Below are 17,046 nucleotides of genomic sequence, written 5' to 3' on the forward strand. Positions count from 1 at the left end.
TAATGAAGTTGCCTGTAAATGCATTTTTAATGCATCTGATTCATGCTGGGGGCCACCGGTGCTGACATTAATGTGTTTCAGCTCCGGAGACCCCCGGCATCAATCTGAGGCAGGAGAAATGCATTTTTTTCTAAGTCCAATTTCGGTACTTCTCGGCAGCTTCTCACCACTCTCACGGCAACTTTTCCTGGCGGGAGGATTTTGAGAGGAAATCGCCATTCTAGAGCCTCGATTAGAGCCAATAGCCTACTTGAGGCTACTAGAATTGCACGGATGTGAAAACCTGCCATAAGATTTTCTCACCCAAGAATTGCCGAAAATTACTTTTATTGGCGATTTTTCGGGGATTACGGAATAGCTGTAGGCGTTTTTGGTGAAAAGGTCTCGATAAGTGGCTTATCGGTGTTTATAGCATATTCCCTTCTGTGTCAGATTATAATCCCTTCCTCATACTTAGAAAGACACCTATTTAAGTATTTTACCTTCCAGATTCAATCCAAACAGTGCTTCAGAAGGTCATGAACATGTATTGGAACCACTGCTGCATAGGCCCCTTAGTGTCATCAGCAAAGATTGAAACTTTGCTCTCGATGCCAACCTCAAGGTCATTAATAAACAAGTTAAAAAGCAGGAATCCCAGTACCGATCCCTGAGGTACTCCACTCGCGACTTTAGCCCAACCGGAAAATGTTCCATTTATGACAATTCTCTATTGTCTATCCTTCAACCAGTTTTCAATCCAGGTGCATATATTTTATTTTCCACTAGGTATTCCTGAATATTATCCCATATTAAACCTTCAATTAGCTTCGCCACTATTGAAGTCAGGCTTACAGGTCTGTAATTCCCTGGTTGTGATCTAGCTCCCTTTTTAAATAAACAGTAGGCACCACAACCGCTTTACGCAGACTTGTGGTACTGAGCCTGTGGAAATGAAGCCCTTGAATATTAAATGTAATGGTTTGGATATTACTGAACTTAACTCCTTCAGAACGCTTGGTTGTATGCCATCGGGGCCAGGTGCCTTATTTACTTTCATTTTATCAAGCCGCCTATGAACTTCTTCCTGTTAAACAATTGTTCATTAATATGGAGATTGTGGCTTCCTCCTGCGGCACTACTATTGAAATTGATTCTTTCCTGGTAAACACAGAGGCAAATAATTTGTTTAATAAATCTGCCTTTTCCTTATCTCCAATAATCTGCCTGCCCATCTCACACTGAAAGGGTCCTATATTTTCTTTTCTGATTTTTTTTGTTATCAGCTACTTAAAGAACATTTTAGGGTTGATCTTACTTTCTATTGCAATCCTTTTTTCATTATCCATTTTTACTAATTTGATTGGCCTTTTTCAATTTTTTTTACATTCCTTCTAATTCTGATATGATGTCTCCATCCCTTGTGACTTAAAGAATCTAAACACCTTCCTCTTCTTGTCCATTTCCTTCTCTACCTGTTTATTTAGCCACATTGGTTTTGACTTATTTCTTTTATACTTGCTACCCAAGTGTATAAACTGATAAGTGTGCTTTTCTAACAATGTTTTAAAGACTGCCCATTTATCTTCTAAAATGTTCCCAGCAAAAACATCATCCCAATGTATTCCTTGTAGATTAGTCTTCAGATTAAAATTTGCCTTTCTAAAGTTTAAGGTCTTTGGTGGACCCAAATATTCTGTTTTATGTCCATTTATTTCAAATGGGACCATGTTATGATCACTGTTACCCAAATGTTCCCGGACTTGAATATTTGTTATTTCTATATTGTTTGATATTACCAAATCCAGTATTGCCCCTCTCCTTGTCGGTTTCTCAATAATTTGGGGTACGTAATTGTCTTTAAGGCCCCCAAATATTTTTTTTTATTAAACTTAGATTAAATAATGGCTAACTTTTATCTTCAGTAAATCTATTAACAAATATGTAAGTGCTATAACAAATAAGGAAGATTCCCTTGATCTTCAATTTCTTTCAAAACTTTGGCTAAGGTAGTTCGTTTTATTAAAATATGAGCTTATACAATGTATCATTAGCTAAATAAACAGGGAACATTAGGTATAAATACTGTGCATAGTAGATATACAAAACATTGTACATGTCCTGAGTTATAGGTCACGTGATTATATATAGGATGTATTCATTATTAGCTCCACCAATTCTGAGATAGTTATAATACATGACACACAAATAATTGTCACGCCTATGTAGCACTAAATTGATTAAACTCCTACAACTATGTCTGTACCACATTACTGAGACATGAATTGAAATGGTAAAATTAAGGGCGTTTCAATTATACACAAATACTTTAAACAACCTATAAACGAGAACCACCTTCCATCACAAAATGATAGAAAACTTAAAGGAGATCTTTTGCTGATCAGATGGCTGATCGTTTTATATTCACCCAAATATATTATTTAGCTGAAATCAAATGTATACTCTAGCTGCACTTATTTAAAAACAAAATCTGATCTTGAGAGAAGAGTTATGAACAAGATATGAATATAAGAACAGTAAAGTACGAATTATACATTAATCTGGTAATAATTCTGTTAAGAGCTTGAGGAATTCAACAGGTGTAGTAGCATTTAAAAAAAATACACTGTAAATTACTCATGTTCTGCATTTTATACTGACACTTGCATTTATAATGCACATCAAAAGTAAAAGAACTGTGGCTAATCCCTTTAAAAGATATAATCTTATGGGTATGTGCTTAGAAAAAAAAGTGCATTCCTTTCAAGTCTTTGAAAGTGGAGTTTTGCTTTTTGTAATCATTTATATCGCAGTACAATCATTTCAGCAGGGCAAAGAGACAACTGTGAAATCATTAGGATGTTTTTCTCCAAAGGTATTGCAAACAATAAGAAAACATACGCATAAGCATTGCAATTACCACTGCAAAATATAAAAACTTTACATGTAAGATACAGTGCAGAGAAACATGTATAATTGTAACCTTTTATTTTTTATTTTTCTATCTAATGTTTCCATAATCATTTGACTATAAATATGCCCATCTAAAATACAAAATTATTTCAAATACTAACAACTCTATCAAGGTTTAACAGCGTGACATTTTTATGTTGTCATATTTTTGGGTGGGTATTATAGCCATTGATTCACCTAGAATGTTTTCATTATAAAAGTGCAGGACAAATGTTTTTTTTAATGTAAGTAAAGTGACTATAGTTTTGGCTCTATCGCTAGAGTATTGAAAGGCTATTTTTAACATTAATATCTTTTCTCTACCCCATCGAGCCTCAGGCAAAAATAAACTAGAGTACACCTACAGTTGGACTAAGTGTGCTTGTATACCATCTTTAATACAGATTTTTTTCTTTGCATCATTACCATTGAGTGCTGTTCTTTGTTTGCTCTTTTGGGGTTAACAACTTTTCACTATATATATTATATATATATATATATATATATATATATACAAACAAATCCGAATCCCTATCACGCAGACTCTCCATCTGCTCCAGGTACTAGATGATAAGTCTTATAGGCAAAAACACCTCCTTGCAGCGTGTGTCGAATGGGTGCTCTGCTCGGCCAAAATTGAGGCACAGCAGGATCTTCAAGAACAGAAAAGAAGACACAGCACACCAGAGATGAGAATCCAAGTATATATCAATAACGCATTATGAAACATAAATGTTGGTTCGACTGAAGTGCCACCAAGTGAATGAGTCCATAGTTGAAATAGAGGCAGGACCTGTTGCACTGGATCCTTGGACCACGACTACCAGCGAACAGCAGCGAGGGCACGGACGGCATCACAGTAATGCACAAATGGGACGACGTGATGAAGTGAGATGAACTACGGCGAGCAACAAAACCTCAACCGGTTTTGCCCACAGAGACACCTCTCATAGTGTAAACAATTTTATTCCAACACTTGCAAGATTACAATTTTAATCAAATGCACTCACATGTACACGTCTTGATAAAAAGCACTTCAAGACTGGTCTGGCCAGCAGGTGCTGTAATCACAGGACCTCCGTAGATGAGGCACGTTCAGTGCACCCTGTCAAGCTGCTTCTTCCTGGTATTGGCGAACTCCTTCGTGCCTGGTAGACCACGTCACTTTCAGAAAGTCTGTCTGATGGCGCTGATCCCGCCCTATGCATTTTGTGATCCTAGAGCCCTTCCTTGGGGGATTCAAAAAGTTACTGCTGTATGGGTTTGACCTGGATCTATTTAAGCTCTTTTGAACTCATGCAGTGCCCGGATAAAACATTAAATATTACCAAACTACTTGAATGTAACGAAGAAGACATCCTCAAGCACATGGATCCATGGAGACTTGAGAAAGGACAAAAAAGCACAACATAGTGTAATACTATCAAAATGAATGAAAATCAATTGAAATATGATATTCATTCATTTTCATAGCATTGCAAATATTTTTTGGGTTTTTTCTCCATTTTCAAATCTCGGGATCCTTGGCTTCTTCTTTAAATTCAAGTAGTTTGTCATATTTAATAGTTTTTCATATATTCAAATGTCTTCACATTAATGCACCTGAGGATGTCTTCTTCTGTACCACTATATGGAAAAAGGTTTGAAAACCCTTTGGATTCCGGCCGCAGGATTGAAGAACCGTCTCGTAACTATATGTCGGGACTTTCAAATCAATATTTGACCATATTTGTGTATTGTACGAATTCGAGGCTCGCGGCGCCCATAGCACGACCCCTCCTTACCTCTGAATGCCCCCGCTGCCGTGAGAAGACCCCCTCCTCGGTTCCAACCGGCTCCCGCTATTAGGGGGTGCTCCCGTCATCCCCGACGGACCAACACCGCCCCGCGGACACTCGGCACTCTGGCAGTTCCCTCTGGCCCCGGGCGAAGATAATTTATTCGCTTCACTAGCAGTGAAACCACACCCCCAACTCTCACACAGGCTACTACTTAACCCTAAAGCTCCCCACCTGGCTGCCTATCATAGGAACCAATCCAGAACAGCTCCTCGTGTTCCTCCAGGACTGCCTCCGTTCCCTATTGGTCAGCCACAATATATAGTACCTGCCTTACCTCTTTCACATTGCTTGACATAGTCTCTCTTTGTGGGTGTATATTCTGGCTCTCTCTTTGTCTTCGTTTGTTCAGGTTACGACCTGGCTTGGCGGTCTTCACTCTGTGGCTCTGGACCCCGGCTCCCACTTGACCTTGCTGCTTCGCACGCCCCTTGACCTCAGCTTGGACCCCGACCCTCCGGATCTCTCCTCTCCCAGACCTTGGCTAATGGCAACGACTACGTCTCTTCTTTTACTGGTACCGGCAAGTATTGCTTCAGCTATTTCCACCTGGTCTGGCAACACCAAAACACCACACTCCGGACACGCTCCTTCTGCTGCGGGTGCGTGCACATATACGTCCCCATCTCAGTATAAGGGACGGGTCTGGTCTGCGAGCAGCACCGGCGTAACATTATGTCGAACCCACAAGACGCAGGCCAGACTGATCCAGCCTCTATGATGAAGGCCATGTATCAACAAATCCAGGCCTTAACGGATCAGATGGCTCTCCTCACTCAACAGGTACAGAACCTGTCATTTCAGGCACCACCTGTGGCCGCACCGCGGGCGCAGGCAGAAACGGTATCCGCCGCGACCCCAGGCCTGAAGATTCCGGCACCTAAGCCGTACGCGGGGGATTGGCACGCCTGTCGTTGTTTTCTCAATCAATGCGAGATCCAGTTTGAGATGGCCCCAAAGCAGTATTCCTCTGGTCGTAAGAAAGTGGCAAATGTTTACAGCCTACTCACAGGAAATGCGCTGGCACGGGCCTTCCCGATTTGGGAACTACGTCCCGAAATCACCCGAGATTACGCAGCCTTTAGACGAGACTTTTGACAGGTATTCGATACCCCTGCATGCCAAGAAACTGCCTCTGACTCTTTGCTTCAGCTTTCACAGGGACGTCGGTCCGTGGCCCAGTACGCTTTGGAGTTCAGGACCATAGTAGCTGAGACACGATGGGACCAGAAGGCCTTAGTCTCAGTCTTCTGGCGAGGCTTATCGGATTCTGGAAAGGATGAACTCACCTCACAACCCAGACCACGACTTCTGGAGGAACTCATCTACCAAGCCATTCGAGTGGATCAGCGTCTTCAGGTACACCGCGCTCAGCACCAGCACCCCCGATTTATGCCCTTCCGTGCCATTATTCCCAGGTTCTCTTCATCCATGGGACCTGTCGCCTCCCCACTGCCTGCTCTGGAGGCTCCGGTGCCGATGCAACTAGGAGTCCAGCGTCCTCGGGCACCAATACAACAATTTCGCCAAGCCGGTGGGTTATGTTACTACTGCAGATCTTCCGAACATCTGGTCCGCGAATGTCCACTATGTCCGGGAAACGACAAAGCCCTGTGAGTACGAAGGGGCTCTCCCTGGGTGCTAAATCTCCTTGTCCCCTTTCCAGGAAGGAACTTACCAAAAAGTTGACCATTCCCGTCTCCCTCTCTGGTCCTACCTTCCGCACCTCCACAGCGGCATTTATCGATTCCGGCGCGGGAGGAAATTTCGTGGACCAGACCTACTCTGAACAGATCCAGATTCCACTCATTAGGAAGAAGTCTCCCGTTGCCTTGGTCGGGATCGCGGGCCGTCCGCTCACCCCGGCATACATCTCCTTGGAGATTTGCCTTTCTTCTCATTCCCACAAGGAGACCCTGGCCTTTGATGTAATCCATGCTCCTGGAACACCGGTCACCCTTGGCTTACCTTGGTTGCAGAAGCACAATCCGCATATCAATTGGATTTCCCAAGATCCCATTGTCTGGAGGTCAAGGTCAGAGGAATCTTCTCCACGAGCTGTACTTCCACCTCAACTGCTGGCTAATACATCTAACCCTAAGGGAGAGTTACCAACCCCGTACGCAGATTTTCTAGATGTCTTCAGCAAGACTCAATCTGAGCTACTACCTCCTCACACATCATACGATTGTCCGATAGACTTGGTACCTGGATATACATTGCCAAAATCCTATCCCCTCTCTCTGCCTGAGACGGAGGCCATGGATGAATACATTCACGAGAACTTGAAGCGGGGCTTTATACAGCATTCCAATTCGCCCGCGGGGGCTGGATTATTTTTCGTTAAGAAAAAAGACGGTACTCTCAGACCATGTATAGACTACCGGGGTATGAACCGCATTAAGATGAAGAACTGTTACCCACTCCCACTCATCTCTGAACTCTTCGACAGACTTCAAGGTGCTAACCTGTTTTCTAATCTAGACCTTCGCGGGGCATATAATCTCATTCGCATCCGGGAGGGCGACGAATGGAAGACCGCCTTCAACACCCGTAGCGGTCACTACGAATATCTCGTGATGCCCTTCGGCTTATGCAATGCCCCTGCGGTCTTTCAGGACTTTATCAATGACATATTTCGGGATGTCCTTAACCGTTTTCTAATTGTTTATCTGAACGACATTCTTATTTTTTCCAAGAACCTACAGGATCATATCATCCATACGAAGTTTGAGCTCTCCTGCCTCCGAGAGAACCACTTGTTTGCCAAGATGGAGAAGTACCTTTTTCACCAGTCTTGGAAAGTATAAGAAACAGGGCTCCACGGAATGCCATTCTGCTTTGAGAAAGGCCAATTGTGGCCGAAACGTCAGTCAATTTGTTGGCAATAAATTTATCTTGAAAATTCCGTGGAGCCCTGTTTCTTATACTTTCCATTGTAAGCTGGATCATCACAGAGAATCCTGAACCAGGAGCACTGGTAGTTGTATCTTTTTTATTATAGTCATGTGGTGTGCAGCTTTTTCCCTTTAGTTTTTCACCAGTCTACCACCTCCTTTCTTGGGTATATTATTTCCAAAAGGGGATTGGCCATGGACCCAGAGAAACTCAAAGCCGTAGTGGATTGGCTGCAACCCGATTCCCTCAAGTTTATCCAGCGGTTTCTAGGGTTTTCAAATTATTACCGGAAATGTATTCGTAACTTTTCCACCATCGCTCCGATCACGGTTCTGACCCAAAAAGGAGCTGATCCTTCGTCTTGGTCACCTGAGGCAGTCACAGCTTTCAAAGCATTGAAACAAGCATTTGTCTCAGCTCCCATCCTCCGACACCCGAACATCAATTTTTCATTCCCCCTAGAGGTAGACGCTTCGAACTGCGGGGCCGGCGCAGTCCTATCCAGAGATTTTCTCCCCACGATAAACTTCACCCTTGCGTTTTTTTCTCTAAGAAGTTTTCTCCAGCTGAGAGGAACTATGACGTGGGCAATAGGGAACTTTTGGCTGTCAAGTTGGCCCTTCAGGAATGGAGGCATTTTCTGGAGGGGTCAAAAGAGCCGTTCACAATTCTCACAGACCTAAAAATCTTTTATAGATCGAGAGTTCCCACTGCTTAGGCCCCCGCCAAGCCCGCTGGTCGTTATTTTTCTCCAGGTTTAATTTTATTTTGTCCTACATTCCCGGCACCAAGAACATCAAGGCGGATGCCCTCTCTAGACAATATTCTTCTGAAGAGACCGGAGAAAACTACCGAGTCCATCCTTCCCAAGCAAAAGATCCTCGTGGTCTCTGCATTCAAGAATCTTGAAAGGATCATCAAATCTCAAAAACATCTTCCTAGGGATTTCAAGGTACCGAAGGACACCTTGTACATGGAGCCCAAGTTTATTCCTGAGATTTTGGATTGGGGCACGCTTCCCGTTCGGCAGGAAATCCGGGATACAAAAAAACTTTGGACCTCATCCATCGCACCTTCTGGTGGCCCAATATAGCCCGAGTAAATTCAAGGATGGACTTGGCCGGTATGTGCACGCAATAAGATTCCTCGTCAGAGACCCCATGGTCTTCTTTTGCCTTTACCCATCCCGGAGCGCCCCTGGTCCCACATATCCATGGACTTTATTGTCGAATTGCCTAGGTCGCATGGCATGAACACCATTCTAATAGTGGTGGATCGGTTTTCCAAGATGGCACATTTCGTTCCTCTCGAAGGATTACCTCACCCGCCCTAGCCGATATTTTCTCCAGAGAGATTTTCCGGATCCATGGCATTCCAACATCCATCATATCGGACAGAGGCTCTCAATTTGTTTCCAGTTTCTGGAAGACCTTCACCGGAAGACTGGGCATTTCTTCCTCCTTTTCCTCAGGATATCACCCTCAATCCAATGGGCAGACTGAGAGGGTTAATCAATCTCTCGAGAAGTACTTGAGGTGTTTCGTCTCAGACTCCCAGAACGACTGGTCGGAATTACTCCCCTGGGCTGAGTATGCCTTTAATTCCTCCAGGAATTAATCCACTCGTGGGACGCTTTTTTTTATTAATTACGGATTCCACCCGGCTCGTCTGCCCATTTCCAATATCTCCTCTGGAGTACCAGCCGAGGATGAACACATCTCCCTCTTACAGGACTCTTGGCTTAGAATTCAATCGGCACTCCGAAAGGCCTCCCAGACTTCGAAACTCCAGGCTGACCGTCGTCGCCGACCTGCACCCAACTACAAGCCAGGGGATAAGGTTTGGTTGTCTACCAAAAACATCCACCTCAAGACCCCTTCCCCTAAATTGGCACCTAGGTTTCTGGGCCCATTTGCCATCATGGAGCAGGTAAACCCAGTGGCCTTCCGCCTTCAATTACCCCTAAGCATGAGAATTCCTAATGTGTTTCACACTTCACAAACTGTTTATTCCCAGTTCTCTCTTTCCGGACCACACTCTGAGACCAGACCCAGTTATCATACAGGGCAAGGAAGAGTACGAGGTCCAAGCCATACTGGATTCCTGCCTCCCGAGAGGCAAGGTTCAATTCTTGGTCCATTGGAAGGGCTTTGGACCCAAAGAAAGATCATGGGTATCTCTTTAAGACATTTACGCACCTGGCTTCTCAAATGTTTCCGAAAAAAGTTCCCGTCCAAACCATGGGAGGATCGTCCTGAGGCCGACCCTGAAGGGGGGCGTACTGTAAGGATGCGGCCCCTCCTTACTTCTGAATGCCCCCGCTGCCATGAGACGGCCCCCTCCTCGGTTCCAACCGGCTCCCGCTATGCGGGGGCGCTCCCGTTGTCCCAACAGACCAACACCACCTCGCGGACACTCGGCACTCTAGCTCTCACAGAGCGCGCGCCGGGCAAAGATAATTTATTCACTGCACTAGCAGTGAAACCACGCTCCCAACTCTCACACAGGCTACTACTTAACCCTAAAGCTCCCCACCTGGCTGTCTATCATAGGAACCAATCCAGGACAGCTCCTCGTGTTCCTCAGGACTGCCTCCGTTCCCTATTGGTCAGCCACAATATATAGTACCTGCCTTACCTCTTTCACATTGCTCGACATAGTCTCTCCTTGCGGGTGTCTATTCTGTTTTTCTCTTTGTCTTCGTTTGTTCAGGTTACGACCCGCCTTGGCGGTCTTCACTCTCTGGGTCGCTGCAGTGTAAAACTAGGTGTATCACAGTGTATGTATTGTCCTATACCATACAACGCCCACCGCTCGTATCGATTGATATAGGTTAATGCTGGAAAGTGGTACAGCCTGGTAGTACTGGTAAATACACATGTAACCTGTCTTATCCCAAATATCTAGGTATCTTAGAGACGCTAAGCCGCCATGTGTGCCGCTTGAATCGATACAAGCCTGCTCGTGATCCCAGTTGTGGAGAGTCGCCACTCGGGTGACGTCACCGCTGTGACGCCCTACGTCCCGACGCACGTTTCACGTGTCCACCACGCTTCATCAGGGGGAGGAGGGATAAGTATCTGATGTCCCCGATGGTGATTTTATACTCTCAGACAAGGTAAAATGGTTCTATCCCTATGCTGCAATAGGTGGGATAAGAGCCAATCAGTTCGCATCCACTACAGGAGGTGGGGCAAACCTAAGGAGTATACATGAACAATTTGAGAAAGGGCACTAAGGTGCCTGAAACGCGTAGGGTAGTTATGTATTAGGTTTTTTGTTTGTTCATATGTTCCCTTTTATGTAGTCTTCAATAAATAGTTTTATTCCCCACTCTGGTGAGCTGTCAGTGCTTTTTGGGGATTCTACGCGATTCTACGTACCAATCGACCTTCCTGCTTCCTGCTATCACTTGATTGGCGTGACGCGCTGAGGATCGGAGGTAGCGCGGGTGTTGGCGGCGGACCATTCTCCCCCATGCATGCACGCGTCTACTGGGAGAGGAAGATTTTCCCGGACGGACCGGATACACCACCACGTGTTTCCGGCACTCGGGATCTTCGCGCCACAGGAGGGGAGAATACGGAGGTGATCCAGGACAATGGTGGTCCCTTCTGCAGAGTCAACGGTACAAGAAGAGGGCTACACGAGGGATTCGTAGGGGCTTTCATCCAGGCCTGCTACATCACAGAGGATCTCAGGTAGCGTTTCCCATTGGGACTCTTCCTGTACACCTACAGCTCACTGTACCTTCCCTACTACTTCATCCACACCCACGCTCACGACTTACCTCGCAGCTTACCTCAGTGGTCCCATTCATTATTTTATTTTTCACCGTTCCATACCTGCTGTTCTTGAGCTGTTAGTAGCTTCTCACTTACCAATGAACAATTTAACCTCTTAGATGTTGAAAAATGCCTGTGTAGTCACACACAGGATGTGGACGTATGGAGGAGTGGGTAGTATATTACCAGAGTCTCGTCATGTTGCTATTGACCAAAAGTGGCTATAAATGCAATGATAATACTGTCTATTCTGGCTCTCTCTTTGTCTTCGTTTGTTCAGGTTACGACCCGCCTTGGCGGTCTTCACTCTCTGGGTCTGGACCCCGGCTCCCACTTGACCTTGCTGCTTCGCACACCCCTTGACCTCAGCTTGGACCCCGACCCTCCGGATCTCTCCTCTCCCCGATCTTGACTAACGGCAACGATGACGCCTCTTCTTGTATAGTCATTGACTTTTAAAATCACTTTTTGTTGCTCCCTAATGGAGCATCTCACTTCTTTTTGCACACTTTATTCAGCACATTTTGTATATCCCTCAGTTACATTCAGTGTGCTGATATTTGAATTGTTAGCGCCATCCTCCTACAGTATGTAATGTCTTGAAAACTACAACAAAAATATAATGTCATATGAATCAATGTATGCCTTCAAGTGTAACATGAAGAACTAACACCAGGACTAACTCCTCTCCACTACACAAGATATGCTTCTTCAGTTACTGGACTTTTGATCTATTAACAGACTTCTGTTTTGATATGATTTGCCCCAGACCTCTGTATTTTTCATTTTAATATATTCCTCATTTTGGATTACATTTTTATTTTAGTCTATTTTATGCTTTCCAAGATTGCAGGGCTAGTGTATAATTCTCTGAGCAAAGGGTTAGAGTGTTAATCTAATATTGTTGTAATTTAATATATATATAATACTAGCTGTACCCAGCCAAACATACGCCGATATAGCAGATCTTACAGAAGGTTATTAATTAAACATTCACACATTTTTTTTACCTATATTTTTTAATCAAAGATTTCTCTAAAGACACAATTGTCAACTTCTGAGTTCTTTTCCGACACTACACTAAGTCAATCAAATGATCTGACTCTTGATAGAGCAACATATCTATGACTAAACACAGGCTTGGGTAGGTAAAGGCATATTTTATCAAATGTTTGTCCTTGTGACTTATTGATTATTATTGGAAAAGCCAATTATATGGCTAATGGCTTTATGTTTCTAAAGAGCATGATAGCAGCTCCTACTTAAAGTTTCAGTTTATGAGGAGGCATTCCAGTTGGAGTAAGACTGTTTAAGAATTCTTCCAAGGATGTAAGTTGATCAGCAGTTTCATCACACAAAATAGTATCCATGCTTTGCTGTACCAATCAGTATGATGATAATATAAGTATTCTAAGTATCTACCCAATTTGTTAGTGTTTTTATACAACCACAACGCAATCTTAAAATAATTACCTAACTTTTCTTTATATTACAAAATAGAAATACTTTTTTTGGCAATGGCCATACCATGTTGAGCACACCGGATCTCGTCCGATCTCCGAAGTTAAGCAACATCTGTTGCGGTTAGTGCTTAGATGGGTGAGCACTTGGGAACAGTATTTTTTTTCCTATATAGATTGTTGCAGACATCCTTAGTCTTTAATATACAGTATATAGATATATGTGGGCCCCCACTGAAAGGGGAAGGAGTTAATTACTGTATAATTCTTCCCCAAAGAAACTTCTAGTGAATTCTAGCCGAGGTGGACTTTAAAAGGTTATAAATAACATGGTCAGCTTTCACTAATTAGGAATAACCAGGAGGGCATGCTAGGAGATAAGAGCAGCTAACCTGAAAGCACAGGGTACGGGCCAGTCAGGCAGCTGAACCCCCAAGTCTCTGCGTACATGGCATGCACAGAAAATGAATGGTCTGTCATAAAGGGACAAGTCTTCGCCGCTGCATGCAGCAGACAGATACAGTACCTCAGTCTACCTGCATACAGGGTCAGTCTTCTGTCATCCTTTGGGTACCCTTCACAACACTAGAGAGTGCCCCTGTCAGCAGGGACCTGGGAGCCTGTTGTCAGGTCAAGTTATTACTGTTGCTATATTCAATATAGGACTGTTCTGTTTTACTATAAGAAAAGCCCCTGCTGCCTTTATTATTGCTAGAGACTTCCTTACATCAAAAGCAGCTCAGCATGAATTCTCAAAAGTAGCAGCACCAATAGCAGCATTCATTTATTCTGTATATATATATATAAAGTTTGAGAAAGTTACCGGTCAGGTGACGAAACGCGTTAGGGTACTGAGAGCGCGATTACGTCATCACGACGACGACGCGCACGCGCAGCAGCCTACACCAAGCGCGGGAATACGATTGGCGGCCATTGGAAATGCGAGCTGGAGTTTTGGACTCTATACAGACAGCGAACGGAGCCTTTCAACATCTGGTCCCTGGTGATCGTGTCTGGCAGCCCTGAAGGAGTCCACGGAGACGTGTTGCAGTATCCAGAACCGGATGGTGGGGATATAATCACAAATTGCCTTTTAACTACTTGCATCTTGTGAGTGCGATTCCTACCCCCCCCCCCCACCCCCATCCCCTTTCCTTGTTTTAATAAATTTTATACAGTATTATGCTATGGGGCGTGCGCTCTCTCTCTTTTTCTGTCTATAGATATCTGTGGAGTTGGTTTACCCCATGTGAGAGCAGCCTAAAGACCCCTTTCAACATCAGAAACCTTATCATCATGGACTAATTATGGAAGGACTGGTTGGAGTTTTTTGATTTTTGTGTTTTTCTTTTTTCTTTTTGCTAGCACGTTTATGCACTGTTTTGTTTACTTTTACTGGTTGTGTTTTAATAGTATGCACTAAGGTCACATTAGTTTAAGAGATATATTAATATTTTTATACATTATTTACTTTACACAATTCTTTATTCATTAATTATAGTTATATCAAAATATTTTTTACATCACAGTTATATTATTATTTTTTGGCGCCACACTTTTTTGTTTGTTTATATATATATATATATATATATATATATATATATATATATATATATATACATGTAGAGGTATCAGTACCGTGTTAGCCGAGCTTCAATAATCAAAAAATAAATAGATGATACTGTTCTGTGGCTAACGAAATGCTTTTATTTGTGCGAGCTTTCGAGATACACTGATCTCTTCTTCCGGAAACATCGCCGGAAGAAGAGATCAGTGTATCTCGAAAGTTCGCACAAATAAAAGCATTTCGTTAGCCACAGAACGGTATCATCTATTTATTTTTTGATTATATATATATATATATATATATATATATATATATATATATATATATCAAAAAAGTGCTAAAATCTGAACTAATCAAAATCTAATGCTAAGTGTTCATAATAAATAATAAATAAAAAGGGCAAATATGATGTATAAAATAAAATCTATAGCAAAAAACTCTATATAATATATCCAACAATCTACATATGTGTCTTAATCTCCAAGCTACAGAATATCTATTAATAATCCATGAATATTATAAATGTATTAACAGATATATAAATAGATAATGTGTTAAAAAATGTGAATATATGAAAAAGGGAGGGGGAAAAAACAAAAAAGTCAGAAATATATCATTATTTGCAAATACACATACATATGTGTACAGCAAGTATTTAAGTATTACCACATAGAAAAAAAAAGAAACACAAATAATTATGTGCATCACAATGCCTGTCCTGTTTACCTCTTCCTGTCCTTTTATCAAGTGTAAACTTGAAAAAATTCTTGATTAAAAACAAACGCAACTGAATATCTGATAAATTCCACATTAATTCTACAAGTTTATGAATAAGTTAAAATCTTTACAAATAACAATAGTACATAATTGCATATACGTTTTTATGCTAGTGATATTAACTTGTGTCATACGATACACAATGTAGTCTTCAAGAGGTTCTTGCAGCTGTTATAGACTAAACTTTTGTCCAGTTGACAGCATCTTTCAATACTCGAATGAAAAGGTCTCTAACAAAGCCCATAAAAAAATGCTGGCATTCCTTAGCATTTTCATTTAAAAGAATGAAATCATTTCATTGCAATGTCAGTGATTTTATAGAACATAGGGAGAGATTCATGAAGGTACAATGCAGGGTAGCGCGCCTGTTACCGCGTTAGCTACTTTAGACTTCAAATGGCAGTTAACGCCTAATCAGATGCATTCACCTGCAGAAGACCTATGTGAATCTCCCCCACAGTTTCAAACAACACCCTGCAGCTTTTTAGAGACAGTGGGGGTCATGCACTAAGCTCCGTTAAGTCACTTCTAGAGCTCAAAGTGCTCTTAGAACGTGATGTTGCGCTGAACACGATGCACTAAGCAACGCAAACAGGCAGTTTGCGCTCTAAAACTGACTTTTTTCCGGAATTTTTTCTAAGTCCAACTCTGCTCGTTCGTTACCCTGTTTGCGTTAAACTCTGCCCTTAAGCGGGATGCACTAAGCAACGAAACCTTAGCGTACGCGAAAGTTGCGTTGATCAGAAAACTAGTAACAGTGTTGATCAAAAGATTGATCAGAAAGAATCCCCTTATATAAAGCACTCAAATGTCATTCATATTATTCCGAGTGGACAGAAGTGGTCCTGCAGTAAAATACTGCAAGTCTGACAAGTTAACCAGAATCACAGCGGATATCAAAAATAATACAATTTTATTAATTCTACATAGATAATTAAAAACACATATACATTGTTAAAAATCCCTATACTATTGTGGCTGATATGTATAAGTGAAATTACATGGGTGTAATACCGTATATCAACATATCATAACTCTCAAAATCGCAACTGGTCTTAATGTCTCTAACCTCAGGGTCGTGGACAAAATGGTATATTTAAATCAAGAAGCAAATATAGTGGGGTATAGGTATATCTGAACTTATACACATATATAGCTAGGAGCTTATGTAGCATAGATTACTGATATGAATCATTTGTGAATGAAATTAAATTAATTGTTCATAGGACAAAAACACATAATCACGTTAATCACTGCAGTGTACAGATACAAGCATCTGCTTGTTATACCCAATTGGCCTTCTCCAAGGAGTAGTGATGCTATGAATGACAATGTATCACATCTATAATGTCGCAGTGTATCACATCTGTGGCATAGATAGGTGAATATGCAATATTGTATACAGATGGTCACCAAAATCGCTGCAGTGTAAAACTAGGTGTATCACAGTGTATGTATTGTCCTATACCATACAACGCCCACCGCTCGTATCGATTGATATAGGTTAATGCTGGAAAGTTGTACAGCCTGGTAGTACTGGTAAATACACATGTAACCTGTCTTATCCCAAATATCTAGGTATCTTAGAGACGCTAAGCCGCCATGTGTGCCGCTTGAATTGATACAAGCCTGCTCATAATCCCAGTTGTGGAGAGTCGCCACTCGAGTGACGTCACCGCTGTGATGCCCTACGTCCCGACGCACGTTTCACGTGTCCACCACGCTTCATCAGGGGGAGGAGGGATAAGTAACTGATGTCCCCGATGGTGATTTTATACTCTCAGACAAGG

Source organism: Ascaphus truei, chromosome 3, assembly GCF_040206685.1.
Source record: "Ascaphus truei isolate aAscTru1 chromosome 3, aAscTru1.hap1, whole genome shotgun sequence".
Classification (NCBI taxonomy): domain Eukaryota; kingdom Metazoa; phylum Chordata; class Amphibia; order Anura; family Ascaphidae; genus Ascaphus; species Ascaphus truei.